The 8,079-nt window shown below is 41.6% G+C and overlaps 1 long non-coding RNA gene across 1 annotated transcript; it reads right to left on the bottom strand.

Moving 5' to 3' along the window:
• Positions 1-695: 695 nt before the first annotated feature.
• LOC143493038 (uncharacterized) lies at positions 696-2,263 on the bottom strand. The gene is made up of 3 exons (XR_013125314.1): positions 1,559-2,263; positions 1,240-1,290; positions 696-1,109 (listed from the first exon to the last, which is right to left on the bottom strand). It is a non-coding gene; the product is annotated as an uncharacterized LOC143493038 (long non-coding RNA).
• Between the last annotated feature and the right edge of the window lie 5,816 nt (positions 2,264-8,079).

Here is an 8,079-nt window from a genome sequence, read left to right as displayed (position 1 = left end):
CCTTTCCAACCTCATAAATGAACATTTTCCGCGAACCGCCCACAATATACCCACAGATCCAATGAGAACCCAGTGCGTTTTTCGATCGACGTATCATTCGTCCAATCCTCACGGCGATGGATGATTAAACGGACCAATCGAATGTAACAAATGCCCCTCCTTCGTTACTGCAGAATTCAGTGTACCGGGCCATCATCCGTTGTTCTCCGGAGAAATTTGCTTAATGACCGGACTCTACAAGCTAAGTCAAAGTTAGTAATGTAGCATGGCACTTCTTTTTAAAAGGTTGGCCTGCCGAATACTTTTGTGGCGTGACGTAAATGTTAAAGCGTTGAACACGCGTGCATGCAGCCCCACGCGCGCCAGTTGTGCTGCACTAGGCCCTTTGTTACTCCATGCCTGTTAGGTCTGTCCTCAGTCACATCACTGCATATTCAGACCCTCTCAGTACGAATGTTGCGAACATCGCTTCCCTTCCCTGCAATTTACAGCTCTGGACCAAAATTTCAGTTAGGAAATTATCACTGAAGGTCCTGCATCCTGTGCTACAGGCCAGCACTGATTTTCACCTGTAAATGGCTGCTTAGATGACCTTTGTATGAGCACCCTCCTTGTTTAGTGTTTAAGTGTTCACGTGTTCCTTGATGTGTAGAAAGGAAATCAGTCAGAGTCGTTCAAGCAATTCAAACAAGCTTCTATTGCATTAGAAGATTTTCACAGATCACACAATGCAGCGTGCTCCTTTAAGAGGGGCGATCCAACAATGTACCGTTAAAACAGATACTTGGTCACTCCACCCAAATCTTGCGCCACTCGCTGCTAATTAAAGTATTCTTAGTGCCACTTATGGAATCATTATGCAAATTCTATGAAATTTTGTTCCTCATGATATGTAAATTATACATAAGTTATTTTCCATGACCCTGCACAAGGTCAGCACATCTTACTTCAAGGACCTTATCTCTTTAGAAGAAAACCTGTGCTTTTTGCTACAGTTTATTCCCCAGTTAATTTTATTCCAGATGCATACAGTGTCATAGCTCATTTTGCTGCAACTGTCGGTTCCTGTGGTCAGTGGTAGGAATGAAAGCCCTCTGAGATATTGTCTCCTAGGAAGGGGAAGAGATAGATATGTAGTCACTGTATATACTTTGTTGTGTGTTTGGCATGTGCTAATACACAAACACACTGGAAACAGAAGAGAGGAGGATGAGTATAGCTGTGGCAGGATGAAGGCACCTCCTGTTAGGAGCTCCCCCTCAATGCAGTGATGGGGAGGTCTCCTGAGGTCTGAAAGACCAGACATGTCTTAGAAAACAGTGGCAGCTTCTCACACAGAAACATTGTGTTTACTATGCATTTAATACTTTAAATGTTTATACTACTATCATATATAGATATACATGTTTTTAATAAAATAAACCTAAGGTGTTGTTTGAGACTGCAATCTTTTAAACATTGTTCACAACTTGCACTTTTAATAAAGTTTTCCCTTGCCTTTTGAATAGGTAAAATGGCCGTCGCAGTGTATGTTCAGTATCCTTCAGTAACTCTTTACCTTTAGTCTTTCTCTTGCTATCTCTCCAAGGAGGAAAAACATCCCCAACTTCGGTCTCCACAGCAACAGCGGTCAGGTGACCTTGCCTCAAAATCATTGTGCTGACTTGGAAAAAGAGGAGAGAGGGAGAGGGAGAGAGAAAGGGGGAGAGAGGGAGAGATAGAAAACTATAGAAGTCTTTAAGAGACATGCAGGAAAAGCAAGACAGAGGAAGAGACTGAAATGTCATTCCGTGCTGAGGCCTGTGTAAGCAGTTCAGGAAGAGAGTGACAGGAACAGTGTCTGACAAGCACAGCATATAACTGAGAGCTAGACATTCTATTCTACTAAGATTGCTGTGTAGGCACGTTTGGGCACATGTTTTGTGTGTGTGAGTGTGTGTGTGTGTGTGTGTGTGTGTGTGTGTGTGTGTGTGTGTGTGTGTGTGTGTGTGTGTGTGTGTGTGTGTGTGTGTGTATGAGTGTGTGTGTGTGAGGGGAGGGCAGTACACAAATTCTATGCAGTGTTCCCTGTGATGGAGCACACAGACTGGGAATAGTAACTGGGGTGTCTTCTCAGATGAGGACAAGGACCATGGGAATGGAGGAGTGGAAAAAAAGAAGGGATAAGAGGAATAGAGAGAGAAGATGCCCCCTTGGGGAGGAAGTGGCTAGCATGACCGAGTTAGCTGGTGGACAGAAGGAACAGGCAGAGGGAAAAGATGAGCAGGGTGGAATGGTGTTGAGACAGAGGAAGACAACCTGAGGAGTGAATATGAAAGAGGACACAGAGACAAGGAGACAGGGACACCGAGACAGGAACATTAGACGAGGACTAGGTGATATATGACCAATAAACCTCAGCTTGAAATGCACACACACATACAAACAGTTGTGTGAGTATTTTTACCTAGGCATACTGAATGGTGTACTAGTCGTTATAAAAGTCTACACGACATCTACTTGATCATCAACTTGATTTTTGTAAAGTTTGCAGTAGTCCATCATCTGTAATCCTTTCAGTCCCATTCAACTGTACATCTCTCTCTCTCTCTCTCTCTCTCTCTCTCTCTCTCTCTCTCTCTCTCTCTCTCTCTGTCTCTCTCTCTTTCTCTCACGCCTGTTTAATTTAAAGTGGGTCAGAAGAAGCTGTGAGTGCCGCTCCCTTCCTCCAGCAGGGACCGCAGGCTGTGGTTGGTCAGTGAAACGGGCCTTTCGGACCGAGGGGCTGAGGCTCACACCCCCTCTCCTGATGACTGTGACCTTTAGGTGGGCTCATGAATAGCGGGGCCCCTGCTCCCCTGCTAAAGGGCAGGTGGAGGAAAGGTCATCGCTGCAGCGCGGACAGATTGGGGCGGGGCTTGCTGGTTCTGCACTCACCTAAAAAGGCTGAATGTGACTGCTGAAGAATTATTTATATTCTGACATGGTGCATCTTGAGGGATTGCCACACTTGTAAACGATGTGTGACTGCTGACGCTGCAGTCTGCTGTAAGACATGTGTGTGTGTGTGTGTGTGTGTGTGTGTGTGTGTGTGTGTGTGTGTGTGTGTGTGTGTGTGTGTAAGCCCTGGGAGCTTGTGCTTGGCAGAATGCTGTCTCTTTAACAGTCAGTTAGCCAACCAGGAGGCGGGCAGGGATACTGGAGTGTCCTTGAAAATGACCTTGCGTGGCTATAAGCCGTATAATGTGAGGAAGGAGGAAAAGAGAGAGAGATCTCTTTTTCAATGGTGTCATGGTATCACAGTTCTCAGATATATTAGTCTTATAACATGTGGGAATACGAAGAGCACAACAACGATTAAAAGAAAAGCATAAAAGAGACCAGAAATCATGATATAAATGTGGAAATGGGACATTTCAAGCATTAGTGAGGATAACGAAGTCACACACACACAAATAAAACATACATCGCCCACCCCCCACCCCCACACACACAAATCAAACTTAATGAAATATCAGTTCACATTGCATATGGAAGAGGGTGCAGGCGTGGGAGGTGGTTGGCTTTTGCCCTGCCACATGTGCTAAACGCAGGGGGCCTATTGTCGCAAGTGCCTGTGCTAGTTGGTGCAGTGTCTCTGCTGTGCGCGTGTGTGTGCGTGCGTGCGTGCGTGTGCATGCGTGTGTGAGGAATGGTGCAGAGGTGTTAGCATACCTCCCTGGTACACACTGCATCTTCTGCTTCTATCAACACGGCAAAAAAAAACAAACAGCTGTCTAGGACATCCCATTATGTGCCCGTCAGAAAGAAACACGCTCGCACACGCTAGAAAACAAACACGTGCCCAAACGTTTGAATGGTTGTACGGTTCATGTCATTCACAAGTAATTGGACACGACACTGGACTTCATAGTTGAGGTAACGTGTTGTGTAGTCAGAGGTGTTCCTGTGATCCTACACTAATGAGAGCATACCTTCATCGTGTCGCTGAGATATCGCAAATACCGAAAGATTCGATATTATTTTGTGCAAGGTATAGAAAATGACGTTAACAGTTCGATTTAAAACACAAATAAACTAGCACACCAGCAGCCTTTCCTATTTATCCGGTCCTGTCATTTGTGCGTCACTGGTAATACTGGGATGAACCTTGTATGAACTTGTGTATATAAAATACACTGAGTCAGTCCTCTCGCAAGACATTTATTGTTGTTTTGTGTTGTAAAAGATGTAACATAATTAAATGTTAAAGGATGGTTCATTACAGAGACTCCTGAGACAACGAGAGAAGAAATTCTCAATATCTCAGCAGATAGCATTGCTCCAGCTATTCGCTCACGTAGGCCTATCTTAGGACACTCAACATAACTCATTTTACCACCATATCAAGAAACACAAAACATTCCAAAATATGAAATACGTCTGTAATCACGTCATATTACAAATTAATGCCATTGTCCAACAGTAATTGTTTTAGGCCTCCTTTACACGGAGCAGTTCATAAAGGTATACGAGCGCCTTGTGTAGGCTACTTAACGCAGACTGAAGTACAGAAATTTAGCGCGAACCTACAAACTGCATGTCTGTAAAATAAATAGTACCGCTTTTTACTCAAATGCTTTTAGCCTTTTAACATTTTGTTTAACTAAAATGACAAAACATAATGAATGTTGCAGAGTGAAAACTAGTTGTACAGTTGCCCAATGCTTATTTATATGAAGCAAACATGAACCAAAGTAGGCCTATATTTTTACATCTGCTACACACGGTCATTCTCGCCCTCTCGTACACACAAACACACGTCGGAGGCATGACCCCCAAGGTTGTATGTGTTGTGGAAAGTATGCGTTAAACAACAACAACAAAACCCCCAAAACACTGCAGCTAAAGGTAGCAGCATTATTTCCCCATTTCATACTACATTCACTGCAGTGTACTGAGTCAGTAAAAAACAATGGAGAGGAACAGACAGGTAATACATTATCTATCTGTTATTACAGATAAACAGTGACACTTTACACTTTGCAAAAGTTTTCATAATGTCATTTTCATCATATTTCATCATATCATATCTATCATCATTTCTTGTAAGCATATGAAGATTCGTTTTTTTGTCATATTGCCCAGCTCTACTTAATGTCGTACAAACTCTACATGTTTGTTTTAAGGATGTTTAATATTTTTCTTTTATATTGTGTAACTTTATGTTTCTGTTAGCAAGTTTTGCCAGGGTTGTGGTCTCCTGTAGGAGATTCCTTGTGGGCCAGGACTGTGGTGTCATGTGAGAGTTTCTGTGAGGGCCAGGACTGTTGTGTCCTGCCACAAGCAGGTTAATGTAAAACAAGGTTTGAATGTTTAACGTGTAAATCAGAAGCAATAACAGACTCCAGGACCCGACTCTGGGACCCGACTCCAGGACGCGAGTCCGGGAGCAGGAAAAGGGGCAGTAACAGGAATAGCCAAACTGGCAAGCGAAGTGAATCACTAGAAAAACCAGAGGAACTCTCTCGTGTGTGACTTCTTGATACAGCACACACCTGGTCTGGACACAGCAGAGCAGCCATTTGTCTCCTTACTTTTGATCTTTGAAAATTTGGGGACTGTGTTTAAAAGGGATATGATTGCTATTTTTTTACCCCATAGGGATGTAATGTTTGTATTACATGCTCTAAACTCATAGTTATTGCTTATATGTCAAAACATAGCAAAAATTTTGAGTTTGTCCCTGTCCATTATGTATGACACGGCTCATCGGTCCACGTCTTTAAAGACAAACAGGGATGACTGGACACAGACACCCAGAGCCGAGGTCAAGGAGGGCAAAAATATGCTGCTGCCTCTTTCTCTTTCTCTCTCTCTCTCTCTCTCTCTCTCTCTCTCTATCTATCTCTCTCTGTTCAGTCCACCAGTGCTTACAATTCCATCTTCCATGGACCATCTTCCATTATTTATTACAGCTTATAATAAATATTATAACAAAACCTTTAACATAAAACAAAAAAGGAACAGACATTCATGCATACACATATACAAACCCACAGATAATACATACAGGAACACTGATGAAAGAGAAGCTATTTATAGCGCTCTGACGTCTGTGCTGCTCCTCCACATCTGTTAGGTGTGCTATTTAGGTGTCTCTCTCATGCACACACGCACACACACTTCATCCTGACACGGCAAGTTCACTCGCTCACACATCCACGCACATGCTACGCATGAGAACAAGGAGGTTAGTGGGTCACAGTCGAAGGTCACACTCCTGACCTAGAGTGAGCACCATCTCCTGTCACGCATCCAGATTCTTCAGTGTGTCCACTGCAACAAGCTCATGAGCTCACATCAATGTATCTGTGCTCTGCTAGTGCTGCCTCAGCCAGCCACATACATACTGCTGTCTCTTAGGCCTTCACACTATCTGCGTTGTATTGTTTTGGTTCACTGGTCTCTGTACTCCCTAGTTTTTTGTTCCTATTTATTGATGGCCAACCCTGATCTTGAAAGGTGCTATAAAAATAAACATTATTTATTAATACAGTTTGTATTGGATATATAGATTTTGGATTCTTTTTCTTGTCATTATTAGTTGTGTCACACACACACACACACACACACACACAATGTGCTGTGACCTTGTGATGCAGAAATGCCCTCTAATGGTCATGAAGATTACTCAGTTCTTTACATACACACACTTTCTGACACACACATATATGTAAACACTGACACTCTCTCACACACTCCTGTACACACACACATACAAACACTGACACAAAGGGAAGTCAGTTACGCTCATTGATATTTTAATGATTCTGTTAGCCAGCCAGTTAGGTATACTGTATCACATAAGAGACGTGATTGGCCTGAATTAATTATATAACCACTGAAAGAGAAAGAATGAGAGTGAGAGAAAGAGAGAGGGAGATTTCACCACTTCTAAAACATTTAGGAAGCATGTCCAGGAATCACCATAACAGCCAGAGTGTGGATGGATACTTGAAAGGCAAGCATCCAGCAGTTTATCTCTAGATTAGATATCTGCTACATGTCTAGATGAGATTTCTGGGTTCTGTTTGAATTTCACATCATGCACATCTGGGCAGTACCAGTGGTTTGTTAGGATTCTGTCTTTGCTCAAGGTAGCATTCATACTGTCGACATAACACAGGACAAGTCAAACCCCAGTCAAATGCCAGACTTCATATAGCACAATCATTGAGTGAAGATGATTTCTGTGCACAATCACAGAGTGAATATTTTAACAGACCAACACTGAGCCCTTGTGACAGTAAACACTAATATACTCATAGTCAATGGCTCTCTCCCTACTCAAACACACACACACACACACAGACAAATGTTAATGTAACTAATGTAAATCCTAAAACTGGCTTAAGGCTAGACGTGTATACATAGGCACTAACCATGGGTGAGTTTCCCAAAATGTTCTTAGCGCTAAGTACTTTGTATCCTCGTACGTACAAAGTAGGTTACGAAGTACTTAGCGCTAAGAACGTTTTGGGAAACTCACCCCATAATGATAATTTTAGCCATAATCATAAACATAAACCTTCCTGCCCAAAGATGCAAAGACATGAACAGGGTTCGCTTTCAAAATATGGTGTGACTTGCTTGTTCCTCTTGTCATATCGCTGGAATGTACTTTTCTGTGGCCCATCGTGTGTGTGTGAGTGTGTGTGTATGTATTAGGGTGATGACTTTTTTATTTTTTTTCTCAAACATTATTTCCTGTAGCACGAATGAATGAACTTTTGCCTATTAATGACTAAAATGACGTTTATTCCATTAAAATATTGAAAAAGGTCACGCACAAACCACTTAGAAATTTAATGTAATTGAAATTTTAGCATTTTACATTTTATGTAATTGTATTAACTATATATATATATATATATATATATATATATATATATATATATATATATATATATATATATATATATATATATAAATTGTATTAACTATATATATATATATATATATATATATATATATATATATATAACATAAGTCATGAAACCGACTTGTGCAATAATTTACGTAGCAGAGAAATGTATAGAATTTTCCAGAACATCGTAG

The sequence above is a fragment of the Brachyhypopomus gauderio genome, unplaced genomic scaffold (assembly GCF_052324685.1).
Source record: "Brachyhypopomus gauderio isolate BG-103 unplaced genomic scaffold, BGAUD_0.2 sc81, whole genome shotgun sequence".
NCBI classification, from domain to species: domain Eukaryota; kingdom Metazoa; phylum Chordata; class Actinopteri; order Gymnotiformes; family Hypopomidae; genus Brachyhypopomus; species Brachyhypopomus gauderio.
The sequence above is the reverse complement of the archived record's forward strand: the minus strand, read 5'-3'. Positions and strand labels throughout refer to the sequence as shown.